Source organism: Rousettus aegyptiacus, unplaced genomic scaffold, assembly GCF_014176215.1.
Source record: "Rousettus aegyptiacus isolate mRouAeg1 unplaced genomic scaffold, mRouAeg1.p scaffold_m13_p_2, whole genome shotgun sequence".
Taxonomy (NCBI): domain Eukaryota; kingdom Metazoa; phylum Chordata; class Mammalia; order Chiroptera; family Pteropodidae; genus Rousettus; species Rousettus aegyptiacus.
The window spans coordinates 72,829,418-72,849,465 of record NW_023416295.1 but is presented as its reverse complement, the minus strand read 5'-3'; the positions used below and the strand labels follow the sequence as shown (position 1 = coordinate 72,849,465).

Below are 20,048 nucleotides of genomic sequence, written 5' to 3'. Positions count from 1 at the left end.
TAAATCTTGAATGACATTTTACTGTTCCATCATTTGTCATCAATGTCTAAATCAGAAGTACCTTGGCTCTTTGGGCAGGGGCAGGCTGCCTGTGCTCTGGGCCAGCTGGGGTGGCAGCCCCATCTTTATAGCTCAAGAAAGTCTGGTCGGCTCTGGTCTTTGTAAATATGGCTCTGTCTTCAGAGTTATGCTTCCTTTGTTTTGTCCTTTCTCTGTGCCTTCCAGGCCAGGCTGTTAACATTTCTGGTGGTATAAAATTCTTGAAACCTTGTCACAGTCTCCTGTGTAATTTACTAGGTCCAAACCACCATCGAGAGTGCCCTGAACACATCTTTTCTGGATAACGGCATCCCTAGTCCTGGTTCCTGCTGAGATGGTTGATGGGATCCATGTGTCCTGCACCTATATGACTTCAGCAAAAGTTGTCCATCCACACCTTTGGTGTTTTCTCCAGAGCAATTACTTTGACATAAGTAAAGGAGATACCTATGATGCTGTGGGTGGGCCTCATCCACTCTGTTGAAATGTTTAAAAGCAAAATTGAGGAAGAAATTCTGCCTCAAGACCGAAGCATCAACTACCGCTAGAGAGTTCCCAGAGCCTGCCCTATATGTGTCGGACTTGCCAGTCCCCACAATTGCAAGAGACGATCCTTGAAATACAACTCTTTAGATATCTATCTATCTTTACCTATTTGTCATCTACTTTATCTATCTATCTATCTATCTATCTATCTATCTATCTATCTATCATCTATCATCTAATGATCTATCCACTACTTATTTTGTATCACTGGAGAACTCTGATACACTGCCTTTTGATTTTAATAATTATGTTCATGTGTGACTATTCTATTTTCATGACTCAATTATGTCTCTTGCTTTATTATATTGTCCATAGACCCTAACATAAGGATACTTGATGGTGACAATCACAGGTTCATATTTAGGCTCAAGTGTCTCCATATTGCTCCCAGAGTAAACTGAAAATTTAGACCACCGTGCTTGTTACATTATTTATTTATTATTATTAATTATTTTTTATTTGACTCTTCCTCTTGTAAACTCCTTGATGGCAGCTACTATATCTTGATCAGCCTTATGTCACCAGCACTTGTCACAGATTCATAGTAAGTGCCCAATAAAAACTAAATACATCAATCTGACTAGCACTGTGTAACAACCCGGACCTTTCACAACTTTTTATTTCCTTCAGCTTTACTCTTAGGCCACTTTGGGAAATGTTTTAAATCCTAAATAAAATGTTGTCAATAAAGTAGTTAAGCAGGAAATATAGTGGAGATAGGGAATGAGGAGTTACAAGTTAGGAAAATGGAACCTAAATAATAAGCAATGATAATTTGATAGAATAATAAAAACTAAATCAAAATATTTTAAAATAATATTTGAAAAAGTTGGTATAATTAAGAGGATTAATCTACAGTTTTATAAAAAAATAAATTCTATTTATTTCCAAGGGTAATAATTCCTATGACATCATTTACCACATGTAAGCTGATATTAACTCACAGATCTGCACCATTAGCTTGAACTTCACTTGGAGTTCAAGATCTGTATATATAGCTTTCTAACAGATCAATTCACTTGAATTGAATCAGGAAAAGTATACAACACCAGTTTTGGACTCTGTAAAGTATAATATGATTTCTCCATGATAGCGTAAGTAGCAGTTAAAAATGAGGGGGCTAAGAAGGAAGGCTATGAGCTCTTTGTTATAACTGACTGAAACACTTCCTCATACAATCTCTAGTGGGCTGCTGTTCTGCTTGCACAATCCCATGAACTTCTGTACTTTGCAGACAACTGGCAAAGCTAACTATACTTACTGGGAGCTCTCTTTTAGTCATCTGATACTTGGCTAAGATCAGCTGTGGCTTTTTTCTTGGCATCTGCAATCACTGGTTTGGGCAATGGGATTCAATGATGAGAGGACCATCATGGCTCCCATTTAATAGAGTGTCTAGTGCAGTGGACTGACAGAAAATTTATAAACAAACTAGTTTCAAAATAAATATAAACTCTGAGGAGTGCAGAGAGGAAAACCAATAGGAGATTCACTAGAGAATGTGGTGGATCACTTTAGAGATTGTGGCATGACACTGGACAAATAGACAGAAGTCGGATTATTTGGGCATCAAGTTGAGCATCTTACTTGTAGGTAGTGTTTACTAAGTATTTGTCGAGTTTTCATGAGGTGAATATACTCTTAACTACAAAATTATACACATTAAGATACTGAGGCCCTAAAACTCTAGAATTGATCTCCACATTTCCAGTTGAATGCTCTTTCTAGTGTTGCTATAGACTGTTAAATATGAATGAAGACACAAAAGCGGAGTTGAGATGTGATTACTCAGCATCTGACAAAGACAGTGCCAGTTTCTATCACGCACAGATGGACTCGATTGACATGTATTAATCAACAGTCTTTTATTAGAATATGTGACAGTTATGGATAGTTTTCTTGAGTCTACCTTTTTTCTAAAACCAAACACTGCTTAACCTGAATGCTCCCTCTTCCCCAAACTCTTTTTGTCTAATTACCTCCTATATTTTTGACATCAGGGAAGCTTTTCCTCACTATTGGGACCAACTTGTATCTGTAATATTCACTCTTGGAACCTGAGCAGCTGGTTAAGAAGTTGAATTACTCTGTTGAAGAGACCATGTGTAGAGGCTCTGAAATTATAAGGAATAGGAAAGGAGATTAGCTGAATTCAAATTTCTAGCCATTCCTTCCAAGGCCCTGGGTGTGTAAGTGAAGCCATCTTGAACTCTTCAGACCAATTCAACTGCCAGATGAGCACCTCTAAATGATCCATATGAATGCTACTAGGAGAAGGAGAACCACTAAGCCCTGTGCAAATTCTGGATCCATAACATCATGAGATAATAAAATGGCTGTTGCTTTAAAACGTCACATTTTAAAGGTAGTTTTTTTTTTTGTTTATTTTCCTTTGTTATTTTTAAACTGTGAAGCAGAGAACATACTTATTAACAATTTCCTTACTGATTCTTTTTTGCTGAACAGTAAATAAACTCCTCCATGATTTGTGACATTCCTTTTAGATATAACCAAAATTACCTTTACTGTTTTTACTTCTTACAAGGGTAATCAGTAAAGTCATTTGTTAAAATTAGAAAGCAGAGATAAGCTCAAATAAGAAACCTATTAAAATCATGCATAGTTCCATCATTCTACAAATGTTTGCATGAAATCCCATTTTAAGAATTCTTTTATTCAAACAGTTCCTTACTATATAATATTGTTGGGCTTAATTTAAAAAAAAATTTCAATAGGAATTAAAATAGAAAAAATTAGGAGTATATAAACATTACATATGAAACACGAATTAACATAGCCTGGAATATTTTCCAGGTTATAACTGAAAACACATAGCATTTGTACCTGAGGGATGAAAGCACAAATTCAGGGTTAGACATTTAGGAACTGGTACTTGTTGATGAAATCATATTATTTCCCAGCAATTCCATTTCCTCATTTATGGTTTTGAGTGTTGATTAACTGACATAATACATAAATATTTGTATACAAACATAAATAACACATAAAATTCTATATACAGCTATTAAAAATATTGATGTTATTCTTAATTCCATTCAATCATGTGAGGTTCTCTTGTGCTTTTTCTTGTATTTCCGTTTACACATTTCTTAATTAAATTTCTTTCAAAAAACCATTGATTTGTCTGTTTTTATGTCATGTTAAATTCAAATTTAAGTGATAGACTATCTCCATTGTGAACTATTTGTTTAACTTAAATGTTGTCCAGAGAGCGTACATGAGGAGTTTACTGACTAATCTTTTCTCTGCATTTCTTCCTCATTTTCTGTTTTTTATTTCCTTTTCCTCCTCCTCTTGTTCTTCTTTCAGTTTCTCTTCCACATTCTTTTCCTTTTCTTCTCTTTTTTTCTTTCTCCTTCTCTCCATTTTTTATTTTCTCTTTTTTCATCTATACCATAAATTCTATTTGATTGCCCTGGATTCTGACCATAAGGCATAACTGGTTGTTTTTGTATAGCAAGATTTGAAGCATCAGGAGCTTTTGAAGTATCAGGGGGCTCTCTTTATCTTGAAAAAGTTTCTTCTCATGGCTTCCAAGACACCAGCCTTTTTTGAGTTTCCATCTTATCGATAACTGATCCTTCAAAGTTTTCTTTGCTTGTTTCTTCGCTTTCTTTCTATCTCTCCCCTTAGACTTCTTTTTTTTTTTAATTTTAACTTTTTATTACAGAAATTTTAAAATATACACAAAAGAAGAAAAAATAGTGTAATGAATTTCTATGTCTCCATCACATAGTTCAATGATGATAAACATTCTGTCATCTCCTTATGATAATGATTGTTAAAGTGAAAGAAATAAAAATTATTAAAAATTTTTTATAACAGATAAAAAATTAATATGGGATGTATGTACAAGATAATATGCTTAATATACTTTACGGTGGAGTTTCCAGATTAGAGATTAGGGCTCTGACCCTTAGTTCTCATGACCTCAAGTTCACAAGTCTCACCAATACTCATGACCTCAAGTTCACAAGTCTCACCAATACTTCTTATTCAGACTTAAGGTAGTTTTTCATGCAGACAATAACTGAAACATGGAGGCGTGTGTAACTTTATGAAGGTGATAGAGTAGTAGCCACAATGTGCAGATGCCAAAGAGATAATCAGAACATCTCCTGTAGATGAGATTGTCTCTGTGTACAGAAACTTGTAGAATTAGCTTGGATGGTTCAGCCCTGAGTCATTCTGATTTATGGATCTCACACAAAGCCCTGGGATCTGTCTAAATTTTACCTCCAGGATTTCATGGTTTTTATTAAGGCAAGTTCTTGGAAGTTCAGACCCGATCCCTAGACTCTCCTGGACACGATCACCTTAGGTAATATGAATTCCACATATTTTAAAGTTGTGTTTATACCACCGAAGAACCTATGTTAGTTCCTTATCAGGCACTGCAGAGCTTAGTCAATTTATATACTTAAATGATATTTGAGATATGTGCAAGAGAAGCTTTAATAACTATCCTCCAATGCTAAGTAACCATCTCTTTATTTTGCTTTACGTAAGAATTCCTATCTATCTTCGATCTTAATCAGGCACCATTTTGCCCTAAAGAGAAGTATTAAAGGTTAATTTGGAATGGACACTAAAATAGACAAAAATGATTGGGCACAGACTGTTAAGCCAGGTCAACAGAAAGCAGATGAAATTCATAATTGCTGGTTTTTATTTATGGACTATGTTCACAACAGACATCATTTTTATGCATAGAAAATTTGATCTTTAGATGTATCTCACTTCTCATCTAGATATGACCTAATTTTAGAATATGGGTGCTACAGAATACTTTGAGATTTATAATATTTATAAAGGAATCACATTAATAGCAGAGGATAGCAGAGGAGAAAACAATTAGAAGAGACCTAGTTTCTTAAGTCAGTTGTCAAAACCTCAAGAAAGCCTTTTTCAAATAAATTAATTTTTTTCCTTTTTATACAGTGCATGCAAGTTATATTTCCATTTCATACATATTCTCTTTTTCAACTAAATTTCAAAGAAGGAATTAATGATTAATAAAATTTAGCCCCCTGCTTGCCTCTTTTCCATATTACCTCTTTTTTACTGTCTTTGCTTGATTTGATTTCATAGTTTACCCCATGAATGTACTTATGCTCCTTGTGCTTTGTCTTTCAACATAGCTAAAACACTTAGTAGCAACCATCTGTTCCCGCCACCATGGTTATTTAAAAGATGGCTTAAAAAAATATATAGAAATGCTGATCACTACTTCCTCACAATTATGTAGGAAAGAACTCACTGTTATAAAAGCATGTGAGTTTCTCTTTTGGTAGCCTTTAGTTAGGCAAAAAAATGTAAGGTAAGGCCCATGTCTGTGAGTATGTTGGATAAAAATCATCTCAGATGCTCTGATACCATTTAGGTCATTAGGATTAGGAAGTATCTTCTGAGACAACTGATGAGAATCGAAAACAGGATATTCAAAACTCAAGCCCTGTAGCCTAGGTTTATATGTGTACCCCTGAAATATTATTTTTTTTAATTGATGGTATATGGTTGACATGTAATTTATAGAATCTTAATTGTGGTCATTTATTGATGTTTTTTCATCAAAGATGGGACTATCTCTAAACAGCGAGCTATGGAAACTGTTTTGGTATATTTGAAAGGCTGTCCAATGGAAGCCAGGTGAGATTTGTGGTGGTTTGCCCTAGGTCTTACTATGCCCTGCCTCCTAGAGATATGCAGATTGTGGGTTGGTAAAAGGGATTTCTTACCATGAGGATCAATAAAATGCTCTGCTCCTACGATAGTGTTATGGGTTGAATTGTGTCCCCCTAGAAGAGATGTAGAAGTCCTCATCTCTGTTACCTGCGAATGTGACCTTATTTGGAAACAAGGTCTTGGCAGATGTCATCAAATTAAAATGAAGTCATTAGGGCGGGCATTAATCCAATATGACCAGGGTCTTTATATAAAGAAGAGAAGAAGTACATGGGTAAAACACCATGTGAAGACAGAGACACACAGACATAATCTCTGAAGATGGAGGCCAAGTTAGAGTTATGCTGCCACCAGAGAAGAAATGCTTGAGGCTACCAGAAGCTGAAAGAGGAAGGAAGCATCTTCTCTGAGAAGTTTCTGAGGGAGTGTATTCTTGCCAATACCTTGATTTTGGACTTGTAGCCTGCAGCCTGTTACGGAATAAATTTATGTTGTTTTAAGCTACCCATTGATAGCACTTTGTTATGGCAGCCCTAGAAAACAAAACTGGAATTTCTCTGTCTATGTCACTTAAGATGTTAATGCAGAATATTTGAGGTTATAAGGGAAATTCATAAATCAACTGAGCATTAACTTAGACAATCTTTATATTTTTCCAAGTCTCAAATTACTTTCATTTTTAATATACTTTTATATGGTCTGTAAGTGATATTTGAGGTTTTAAGATCAGGTACTATTATGCCAATTATTATTTAAAATTGTCACAAAGTTATGGCCAATTCAATAAAGCATAAAGAAAAAAAATTAGAAAAACTCCTGGCAATGAAATAACTAAATTACCATTACCTGCTGAGAAAATAAGTTGCATAAATAGGAAATCAAATGAAAAAGATTCCAAATTGATACCAGCCTAGCACAGTGGCTAGATAAAAGATCAATAAGCAAAAATTAATAGCGTGCTATATTTTAATATTAACAGTGTTGGGAACGTAATTTGAAAAAGATGCTGTTTATGGTAGCAACATTAAGTTTAATATATGCTTTAACAAGAGATATCTAAGACTTCTATCAATAAGTTTATAGAATTCCACCAAGAGAAAAAAGGAAGTATGTTTACACTAAATGGAGACATACTATGTGTTTGACTGACAAGAATGGAAAACATGAAGATACCACTTTCGCACAAGTAAATGTATATGTTTCATTTAATTTGATCTAAAAATCCTAACAGGATTTTTTGTAGGACATGAAAAAGTGATTTTAAAGTCTATTCAGAAATAAAATAATAAATATTAAACATCTGTTGATGTTGGAAATCTAACTAATAAAGTTAAGTGCTAACAAAACTGATAAACTATTTAGAAAAAATATGGTAAAAAGTTTCATATTCTCATCAAATAAAGAGATTTTATGTATCATTAAGAAAAAAAGTGAAAACCACAGTGAAATGTACTAAAGAATAAAAACATGTAATTCACAAGAAAAGCCATACAAATAGCCAATGAATATTGTGATAAATAGCCATTTAAAAACAATGACATAATATTTTCCAAAAGTTAAGTTAGCATGCATATTTTTAAATGAAACAACCTATATTGAAGGTTGGGAGAGTGCTTGGAAGAATAAATAGATGCAATCTTTCAAGAAAAAAAAATTTAGGCATATTAATCAATAACTTTAAAAATAGTGATAACTTTAAACACAATAATTCATTTTTAGAAATATAACTTAAAGTAAATAAAATGATGTTCAAAAGTACTGATGTCTAGAAAGACAAATAGAGCACTGGAACAGAATAGAGAGCTCAGAAACAAACCCACATATATGTTCAACTGATTTTCAATAAAGTGTCATAGGAATTGAATGGAGAAAGAGTAGTCTTTTCAACAAATATGGCTGTAATATCTGGATATCCATGTGGAAAAAAATGAACCTTTTACATCATACACAATAATTAGACTTAATGGAGCTAATTATTGGATATAATGGATCTTACACCTAAATGTAAAAGTTAAAACTACAAGATTTCTAGAAAAATAAGGAAGTAATCTTCAAGAACTTGGTATAGCAAAGGTTTCTTTAAGATAGAATATAAAGATATAGAATATGGACATCATAAAAATATTTGATAAAATTGTATGTCATCATAATTAACAATGTCCGCTCTTTGAAAGATTCTGTTAAGAAAATTCTGGGTAAAACAACACACAGACTGGGAAGACATATTCACAATACATTTATATTACAAAGGGTTTATACCCAGAATATAGTAAAGAAGACATTCAACTCAATTGTAAGACAATCCAATTTTTTAAAATGGGAAAAATGGTTAAGCATAAGAGATATAATTCACTAAGAATATACAAATGGCCAATATGCTCATTATAAAATGCTCCTCCACATTAGTCATAGCAGGGAAATTAAAATAAAATCCACATGAGATAACATTACCTACCCACCACAGTAGCTAAAATGAAAAAGACTGACAGTAGCAAACAGTGACAGAGATGTGGATTAACTAAAACTCTTGTACATTGCTGGTGGGAAAGTAAAATCTAAAAAGCAGTTTTGAAAAACGGTCTGGCAATTTCATGTAAAGTTAAAGACATACCTACACTACTCCTAGGTATTTATCCATGAGAGAAAATTACATATGTCCAGATGGAGGCTTTTATACAAATATTTATAATCCCTTAACTCACAACAACCTCAAACTGAAAACGATCTAAATGACTGAATAATGGACAATCAAATGTGAATAATTAAATAATGAATAACCAAATGGAAAATCGCAATTATACTATTAGAAAAAATATAATTCTTTATAGAGCAATATAAATGGATAATTTCATACAAAGAAATACTACTCAGCATAAAAAGGAACAACTTACCGACTCAGAAAATAAAAGTGTACACATACTATGTGAGTGCATTGATATGAAATTCTAGAACAGGTAGAACTAATCTATAGACAAATCAGTGGTTGCCTTTGACCAAGTGGGTGGTTGGTTGGTGGTGGTGCTGATAACAAAGGGACTTGAGAGATGTTTTCAAGGTATTGGAAAAGTTCTGTATTTGATTGTGGTGGTAGTTACCCATGTGCATACATTCTTCAAAACTCTTGTGTCTGTATTCTTAAAATAATTTAATTTTATTATAACTAACTTATGCCTCCTAAAAGTTGATTAAAATTTTAAAAGAAATGATGTACATAATCTATGTACAAACATGTTATTATGGCATTATTCATAATGGCAAAAATACACAGTGCATCCATTTAATGGGAGCATTAAAATGTAATTTATTTGGTGATTCATTAAAATAATGTAAATAAAGAACATTTAATAACATAAAAAATTAAATATTGTCCAGTGGGGAAAAGTGATACACTTTTGTAATACAAATAGTTTATATACATGTTAAAAATTATTGACAGGACATATACCAAAACATTAATTTGTTATCTCAGGATAATGGGTTCTTAGTATTTATTGGTTCCTTCTTTTTACTTATCACTCTGTTTTATTTTCTACATTAAACTTACATTACTAATTTGAAAAAATGCATGTACTGAAGAAAAATAAAATAAAAATAATAAACTGATAAATAATCAAAGTAATCTCTTTAGAAAAAATATAAATCAGTAATATTAACATTCAGTTAAAAGTCCAACCTCATTACTAACCAAACAAGTACAAATTAAAGAACAGAGGCTTTTGTGACTAACAAATTAGCTGATATAAAATGTATGAGAACAATTTTTTTTTTTTTAAGAATGAGAATATCTACTGCTGGAAAGGATTTTCCTCCACTTTGTTATGACAATATAAATTAGTAGAGCATTTCTGGAAAGCAATTTATAATATGCACAAATAGCCTTAAAATTCTTCACTCCTTTTAATGTAATAGTTTCACTTCTAAAGTACCAGCCTTAGAAAAATTTTCAAAATACCAACTGTAATGCATGGACAATTATGTTTATTACAATGTTATTTATATTTTAATAGACTACGAACAACTCAAATCTCTAAAACTTTAAAAAAAATGTTAAGTAATTCTAATATATTTATTTAAAAGCTTATTAACCAGCATTTAAAAATGACATGGGTTTCAATAACATGGGAGAATGCTTACTTCTGTAAGGTTACATTAAAATAGCTATAAAATTGTATATATGATATTAGTTCGACTACACCATATATTAAATATGAATGGAGAAAAGAATGAATATCCTAAAATGCTTATAGGTTACAAATGGGCAGAGAGGTCACTGATAATTTACCCTCTATTTTTAATACATTTTTATATTTTGAAAATAGTAGTGAGCAGGTATAAATTTAATAATTACTCCTCTCAAATAAAATTCTAGAACTAAAATATGCCCAGACCAAAGTTAATGCATTCAGGCAACTTACTATCTAAGGTAGAATTATTTAGTTTACTAGTGTCTGGTGAAATTGGCAAGGGTAAAGAATTTCGGGAATCAAATTACTTCAATGCCTGGGCAGTAAACAATAAGGCATTTAACAAATTTATATTTGTATATATGATGCCTAGCATAATATATGGTAATTGATGATTAATAAGTATGCATTATAATGAACAGCAATGAAAAATATTGAGTTATATGAATGTATATATACACAAAAATATGCACACATATATACACACAACATTAAGCAATCTCCCAAATTAATCAACAGTATGTAACAAAATTTCAGCTATATAAGTAGAGAAAATTGAAATAAATGCAAACTGCAGTTCTCAATAAAATAAAAATTTAATCTTTTGTGGGCAAAAAGAATAAAAATGTCTACTGAATGTCAAGAGCTGCCCTTATAGCCCTGGGAGTAAACAGCAATGCAGGGTGCTTGCCCTTGTCCAATCAAGATTGGCCCAGGTGGACCTTTGAAAACAGAGGAAGTAAAGAAGCAACTCAGCTGGGTTACTAGTTGATACCTTGTGAATAGCTCATTAAGAAGAATCATCCCTAATGGAGCAGTGGAAGAGAAGGCAGGACATTTCTCTCTTTGCTTCATCTAATTTAGAAATTACTTTCTGTTAGAGCAGCATCAAGTCCTTGGGATGGAAGGTGGCCTAAAAATAGCAGTAAGAATGATAACTAGGGTTCAGAATCTTTGTAGGTTAAGGGAGCTAGCCCAAGATGGGGTAAGAGTCAGAGTAGATCTCACGATGCCTAGTTTCTTAGAAAGATAGTTGCAAGCAAGAGTGGGCATTTCCTGTAGGGATTAGACCGAGTCAGAGATTTGGGTGAGCAAGTATTCTACCTGATCCCAGACAGTCTCTTGCTGGGGGACAAAACACTAACTGTAGAAATATATTCATGTTTATTTTTATTTTCTTGTTAATAGCGGCTTTTAATTCAAAATATATTGAGATATAAATTGAGGCTTGTGTGCTATACGGTGGGTTTCATCAAAGCACACTCTATATAATAATTTGACTCTGTTCCATTCATGTGCTAGATATGTCCTTATGCTAGCCTTGCAGTTTGATAACATCACTGAATTCTGTTTTCCCTGTTTTCCAGTAAGCCATGCCAGGCAAATGGTAATAACATCATTTTGAGGATGAGAGATCAGGGCACAGAGAGTTTAAGTAACTAATCCAAGTTCCCCAAGCAAGAGCCCAGATCCTTTTAGCGCTCCTACAGGGAGGCATCTAATAGTCCATTTTAAACTAGCATTCAAACTGTTTTTTAACATTAGCTATGGCTTTCCTTTTAATTGAAAAAGTTGTTTAACAATTAAGCCCTTCACAAAATATATATTTAGCACTATAAACATTTAAAAAATAAACTATAACAATTTCACTTACTAACACCTGCTTTCTAACATTTCTATTTTGCTCGGTTTATGATACTGCTTATGATTACTGCAGGGTATCAGGCCACATAAATATTTAATGTCATTCATCTCTGAAAGGGAAAAAGAGAACCTTGCCACTAGGTTTATATGGATGAGGAATTTATTTTCCTATATATTTTGCTCTGATATTTAATTTTAGATTCTTGGATTGAAGTCTCAGATTTATGATTGATTAATTAGAGTTTGACACTGCTCTTATTAAAAAAAATATCCAAACAAACAAAAACCCCAACAACAAAATATGGCAGACTCAGAATCAAGTCACTTGCACTAAGCCCCACATCAGCAAATCAAGACTTAATTGCAGCTTTAGCTTCTCCCAGGAATGTGACCTTTAACCAGTCAATCTGGAATTACCTGGTCAGCAACTAGCGAGGTAATCTGCCTAAGAGACCCTCAAACTTCCCCAAAGGAAGGTGATGCCTGAAATAATGCACTCTGCAAAAGCTTTTTTTTTTTTTTTCGATGCCCACTTCTGCCTATAAAAGCCTTTCATTTTGTACAGACCTTGGAGCATCTTTCTATTTGCTAAGATGGGATGTTGCCCAATTTATGAATCATTAAATAAAACCAATTAGATCTTCTAATTTACTCAGTGGAATTTTTTTTTAACACTCTTCAGGCATATCTCTTCACCTTTAAATATGGGCTTTTCCCTGCCTCGTGCATCACATAAAAACTGGAATGCTCAACTCTCTATCAGATCAGTACCTGCTGACCATCCGTCTGTTGGACTTCTCAATTAATATCCTCCCTCCTGCTTGTTTCTTGAATGCCTGGGAGATTTGCTAAGACTGGTTCATTAAAATACTAATTTTAAACTGTAATTATCTGTTGGTTCATATCAGCAGTTGAAACACAGTGGCACTGATATCTTCTAACTGCAGGAGAATTTCACATCTGTTCTCATTCCCTGGAGCCTCAAGCAAGAGTTACCTTGGAACCAGAAAGGAGGCAGTTTGAAAGAGATGTAGAGAATGGTGTTTTAAGAAAGGCAACAAAGGCAGGCAGGAAGAATTGTAAATATGGTAAATAGACTCAATTGTAAAACTATTCATGATAATACCTTCTGGGGAAAAAAAAAAACAAGAACAATCAAGTAGATAGCATGGCAGTAATAGTCCTGTTGTCCCCTTTGGGAGGATTTGAACTGTGCAATAGTTTATCTGATTCCTGGAGGATTTGCAATATGCTAGCCCAAGTGGGTGAGAAGTGAGTGGGTGGATTATTTCTTGTTTTAGGATAAAGGTCAATGATATTGTTAGCCTGAAAAAGCATCAATTAGTCTAGGGAATGCCCAATGGTTGGCAGAACTGAGTACAATTATCAGACTTGAGGTATAAATGTGTGAGAAAGAAAAAGAAAAGGAAAACAGAAAGGGTTTTAATAAAGGGGAAAGGAATATAATGAATAGGGTAGAGGACAAGAGGAAGAATTAAAAACAGGTCCTGGGGAGGAGCCACACTATTTTTTGGGAACCAATTATACACAAGTCACTGTAGAAGGGAGGTTAAAAGGAAGACCATTCACTGGTTTATTATGTATTTGATGATTAAGGTCATAGGGTTAGTTAGAGGGATATTATCTACATTGTATAGAGGAAGAAACTAAGGCTTGGAGAGATTATAATCTGGATTTGAGAACCTGGTTGTCTAACTGAACACTTTTGTCTTTTTCCAGAGAGATTCAGAGACGAATACAACACAAATCCTTTCTTCAAAGAGCTCAAGGCCTACAGTACACATTGCAAAGCAGTGGCATCCATATGCTACAGAAACTCGCCTTGAGCCTGCTTACAGAATCTGTCTTATGGCTTTTGTGGAAATTTGCTGGATACTATTCCACTTCTATGTGAACCTGAGGCTGAGACTGAGGCTGAGGCGCAGGCGCAGGCGCAGGTGTAGGTGCGTGCAGAGCTAGCAAGCTTTTGTAGGGAGCAGGTCCTGCCTGCTTCCTGTTATGGGAAAGGAGAGGGGGAGAGGCACAGTCTCTTACTCCAGTTTAGGGTAAGGCGAGTGTGAGGAATGCTGGGAGAGTTCTCTGCAACCTCGTGGCTACTCTATCATTTTCTAGAAACTATTTATGTTTTAATACATTCCAGACTCATAGTTGGCCCAAAACATCATAATACCTCATGGCTCCCATCCACAGCATCTTCTACCAGAATTACAAAAGATTCAAAATGTTTCTTGAGTTACCTTCCTACTCTACCCGCTCCAGACACAAATAACCTGAATAAATTAACTGGAGGGAAAAAAAAATAATGATAGAAGCACAGCAACAACGAAGCCAGAGGTGCAAACGACTTCTTTGACAGTATTAAATGCTTCAAATACAGAATAAAATGCTGCTGCTTTTGTCTACATATGAAAAGTAAGTCACCAGGTATTAAGAACAAAATAAGTGAAACCTCTTTAAATCTTCGAGCAGACAAGTAAGAGCTTTCACCATGGCCAACTAAAGGGAAGATAGAGAAGTTTAAGAGGGCAAAAGAACCTCTCCTCCTCTCCTCTATTCTGAATATAGAAGGAGGTAAAGGGAATGAGGGCTCAATCAAGTTTAATGAGCGCTAAATCAAGGACTGTTCTATTGACAAACTAATTTGGAAATCATTTAAGAAAAATTGTGCTTCAGCTCTTACTTCTATCTGCTGGAGAGAATGGGCCATGTTCTTTCCCCTGTGTTAAATAACAAGTCTTTAGCCCAGGAACTTAAAGTCCACTTTTCTTTTATATCTCCAGGACTCAGGGACTGGGTTGTTAATAATTTAGCTAATTGAGTAAAACCTAATGCTTCAAATCTCGGAGCAGGGAAATAAAAATCCCAAGATTTTCTGTAGATATGGGATGCATAATATTTAATGCTTCAGAGATCATTAGTAAAAGAAAATATTACAGACATACACACCCTCTGAGAGTCTAACTAATGAACATCTCCCAGCTGCTGTTGAAAAATCAGCAGTAACATCGGCACCAATTTCAAGACAAAGCACAGCTGACAGATGTTTGAAGGGATAAATCAGGCTGTACAAGGATTAAAATAATAAGTCCCCAGTGTCTTTAAAGGCAGAGGTGCCACAGCAAACTATTTCCAGCTACTTGAGTGCAACTGAAAGATGGATCCCGGGGGCTCTTTATCTAGCAGCCTAGTAGGCATTGGAGTGGTATATTACTAAAACCTAGCACAGGTTCTAAACACACCAGGTTTTAAGCTTTTATTGTTACGTCTGTTTTACGGGAATCTCAAGGATTCTGCTTCAGTTACAATGTTCAGGATGTGATGTAACTAAATGTGAATTGGGCCAATATAATGAAACACAAGTGACAGTGCTTTTTTATGCTCATTGCAATGGATGCTTAGCATGGTGATAATAACTATTATTTTTTTTTAAAAGGCTGCTAAACAACCTCCTAAGTGAGAAACATGTCCTTATTGGGAATCTATTATGTGTCTCTTCCTATTATCATTAAGATGGTGGATTAAAAAGGGAGACTTTTTGAAAAAATCTAAATGGTTTCATATCAAACTTATGGAACCCTTGTGAGCTACAGGCTTCTCCTACAATACCACCCTGGATATGACTTTATTACATCACTTACTAAATTGCATTTTAATGGTGTGAATGCATGCTAGCTACATTCTCTTGCCTGATACTGATGTGAGCCTTTTGAGGGCAAAACCTGGATCTGAGCCACCTTGTGTTCCTTGGAGCCTTAGACAATGCCTCTGATACAGATTCGATAAAGGCCTAGCATTTTCCTATGTGTCATGGTGTGATGCTTAATTTTATGGCCAATTTGACTAAGCAACAAAGTGGTTAAATATTTGGTCAAACATTATTCTGGCTGTTTCTGTGAGAGTGTTTTTGGATGAGATTAGCATTTAAATTAGTAGACTGAGTAAAGCAGGTTGTCCTCCCTAATGTGAGTTGGTCTCATCCAATCAGTTGAAGGCCTGAATAGAACAAAAAAGGCTGACCCTTCCCTGAGTAAGAAAGACTTCTTCCAGAATATTGGCTTTTTTCCTGCCTTTGAACTTGAACTGAAATATTGGGTCGAGAGCCTGCTGACTCACCCTGCAGATATTGAGCCTTGCCAGCATGCATAATCATGTGAGCCAATTCCTTACAATAAATGTCCTGACTTTAAAAAAAAAAAAATGTCTTCAGTATAAAATACAAGTAGAAGTGTAAGAAGTTATATGGAAGGCAAGGACTGACAGACAACCCAGGCTCTCTAAGCCTGTGGTTTACAGCTCTGGATTTGTGTCATTATCGGTCAGTGCTCCTTAAAATATACCTTATAAACTGTCACTAATCAAAGATAAACACTTCTGTGTTTAGAAACTTTTATAGCAATCATGTGGTTTTCATTTCATTCACAAAAATATCAGTTTGGAACTTAAAACAAGCAACAATAGCAACAACTGGTTGTTTACACAGACGGTTTGAGGCACATTGACCTAGAAAGCTGGTACCACCTCAAGCTGATTAAATCAGAATGAGGGAGATGTCGAACCTGAGCATTTCCTGGGTGTTATGCTCTGCAGGGGATTCTAATGTGGTGTGGTGATATTAACTAGTTCTAACACCTGATCCAGCATGAGTACTCACCAATCTGTATGGAAGCTGGTCAGCACCCACCAATCAGAACAGAAGTAGACTATAACAATCAATACTGTAGTACCAGTACCAGCTTTTCATGTTAGAGGGTCCAGACAAGATAAATCATTTTGTGAAGAAGTCTGAGTTAATTTGGATTGGCTCACAAACAAGTGAAGGGAAGATATTTTTCCTGTCCGTATTGATATGCTTTAAAGGGATTCTAAATCAGAAATTTATGGCTGTGAAGTACAGGAAAACTCTATTATGGAATGGAACAAAGATATACTGGGGCTCAAATTATATTCCTCAAAATGTGACAATTACCTAAAGTTAAAGACTATTAAATGCAGCTTTTGTATCTTGTCTACTAATAAGAAAATAATCTATCCTATTAGATTTCTATACTCTGTGAGCTAGCTACAACTACATCAACTGGATTTTATTCAACAGAGTAGGACCCATCACCATATTTTTCAAAGTAAGTACTATTAAGCATTATCAACTTATATTATTTCTTTTCAGATTTGTAAGTCATTTTAAATCATAACAAATTCACTTATCACATCTTCATGTAGTAGAGATGCAAAATAATCCTATTCCAGAGAATATTGTTATGAATAATATTGGTAAGATCCGTATTTCTTTCTTCTTGATTTGAGATATGGAATTCTCATAGTGAAAAAGAATAAGAACATCTATGCATCAAAATACATATGTATAGTCTCAGATATCTTGAGACAATAATTATTCTTTTAAAAAGGAAAGTGGCCATTCCTGCCCATCACATGTAACAGCCGCCAGCCGAGGGACTCCCCCAAACATTTCTGCAGCCTCCAACTCAGACACAGGGAAGACCTGGGACACATGGGGTTTGTCCTCTGCTCAGCTCCAGCTATTCCCACAACTGCCAGAACAATGAAAGACTGCAATGATGGATGCACCGAAGAACGTACTGGAGAAGCAGGATCAAAAGAGGTGATGTGGACTTTAAAAGCAAAATATCTAATAACCACACCAACCAATATTTTAAAGAAAAAGCCAGATCAAAACACTCTGGTTTCTGGAACTGTTTTCATGGATTACATGTTGGTAGTCGAGTGGTCCTCAGAGTCTGATTGAGAGAAATCACATAAGCCTCTTCAAAAACCTGTCATTGCATCCTGGCTCATTGGTTTGCACTATGCAGCAGAGTTATTTGAAGGAATGAAGGCATTTCTAGGAGTAGATAATGAAAACTGACTCTTTTGAACTCATTCGCTCCCTTCAACATGGACAGAACGTACCGATCTGCTGTAAGGGCAGCTTTGCTGGGATTTCACGAGGAAGAGATTTCAGAGTATTTTCAACAGCTTGTGAAATTACATCAAAAATGGCACCTATATTCAACATCTACTAGTCTATATATTTGTCCTACACTCATCAGAACTGCATTTTCTCTTGGAGTCAAGAAGGCTACCAAAACTCTGATCTTTGTGATCTTGAGTCCAGTGGGTTTTTATTTTTCAAGTGGAATCTGTAATCCAGTGTTCCTTTTGGCCTGTCTGAGGTCTGTCAGAGCCTGGAAAGGTGGGACTGGGACTGCAAGATGAGAGGGAATTATGGCTCATCTCTTTTTTGTCCAACGTGAAGCAATAACAGGTGTCAGCAGGTTCTGTTCCATTATCTGATTATCTTCTAAGGAAAGTGGCCATCTAAGGAGAAGATAATCAGATAATGGAAGTTGGAACTACAAATCTTTTTCTCTATTAGATAAATGAAGATGGAGAAGAAACACTGGAAACTCCTCTGCTAGGTGGCATCATTCTTCCAGGAGTGACATGGCAGAGCATTCTGGGCCTGGCACACAAGTGCAATGAATTTAAGGTGTCGAGGAGAGGTACCTCACCATGGGTGACTTGACAATAGTCCTGGAGCAGAAACCAGTAAGGGGGATGTTTGGCTCTGGCACAGCTCACATTGTTTGCCCAGTTTCTGATATACTGTACAAGAGACTACACATTGCAACTATGAAGAATGGGCTTAAGCTTACAAGCCAGATCTTGGACGAATTGACTGAATTTCAGTACAGAAGAGAAGGCAGTGACTGGACAATCATTGTATGCTGAATGGAAAATACAGGATTCTATTTGTGTGCAACTGGGACAAACTGTTGCCATTAGAATTATGATAGATTTTTTGACTACCTGTTTTTAGTTGTGCATTATGTGTATTATCAGTGTTATCATGGTGGTTGTTTCTCATGCCAGAAAAAATGAACTGTAATCATTAAATGATGTTTTATAAACCTGGCAGTAGAAGCTTCTTATCTTACGTTCCCTTAGAAAGATGATGATGTAAGCCGTATGGCAAAGAATTTTCCTAAATAATATTAGTGCCTCACTTAGTACTTCACTCAGATACAAAAATGTTTGTTTATTCTTTAGCTTAAGTTATATTCTACTCATTCTACGAATGAGTTATTTTGGTGCTTGAAATCAGATCTGAGTAAAATTCATAGGTAGCATTACCTTTGACACATTTTCATCCTCAGAAAGCGTTTTGTTATTTTTTTTAAATCAAGACTTCGAAAAATTGGATTTCCTTGTGCCATATTTTTTTTTTTTGCAGGCCCCCTAAGCCTATCTTAAGGCAAATCTATCCCTTCTTCCTGAAGTCACAATCTGCTCTAAGATCAACTTGTGCATCAGTAGAATCTGTGCACCTTTCCACCACTGTCCCTTCCACTTTGGACTGTGAGTGGCTACTTGTTCGGCTCTACTACAACACTGAGGGTCTTGTGCCTCAGAGAGCTTTATATCTTCAATGCCTGGTACATCATAGGTACTCACTAAATAATAAATAAATGAATATTTGCCTTCTTAAAAAAGAGAGAGAGACAATGTGTTCTTTAAAGTTAAGATGAAGCAATGACATTGAGGACTGCTCTGATTTTGGCAATCTAAAAGCCCAAGTTGTGTCTTCCGCCTGCCTATTCCTTCTCAGTAGATTTTCCTCATTTACTGATTTCCCTGCATTGTCATTACAATTTGAGAAGTTATCATTATCCAACGGAATTCCCTACCATATCCTGAATTTGTCCTACACCAACACGACCAAGAGATCCTACGTCATCTTTAAATTCATTAAAATTCATACTGATGTGAGGTGAAATTTGTCTGCCTCCACTGTTATTCAGTGGTTTGTGTTCTCTACCTCTACCCTACCTCTACCTTGCTCAGGATTCCTAGAGAATATTCCATATCATAAATCTTCCAACATCTAAGGAA

The 20,048-nt window shown here is 35.0% G+C and overlaps 1 protein-coding gene and 1 pseudogene across 1 annotated transcript in view; one reads left to right on the top strand and one right to left on the bottom strand.

Moving 5' to 3' along the window:
- NXPH2 (neurexophilin 2) overlaps positions 1–20,048 on the bottom strand; it is a 100,094-nt gene that overhangs the window by 14,501 nt on the left and 65,545 nt on the right. The gene's annotated exons all lie outside the window — the stretch shown is intronic.
- Positions 17,630–19,248, top strand: LOC107515824 (annotated as a pseudogene).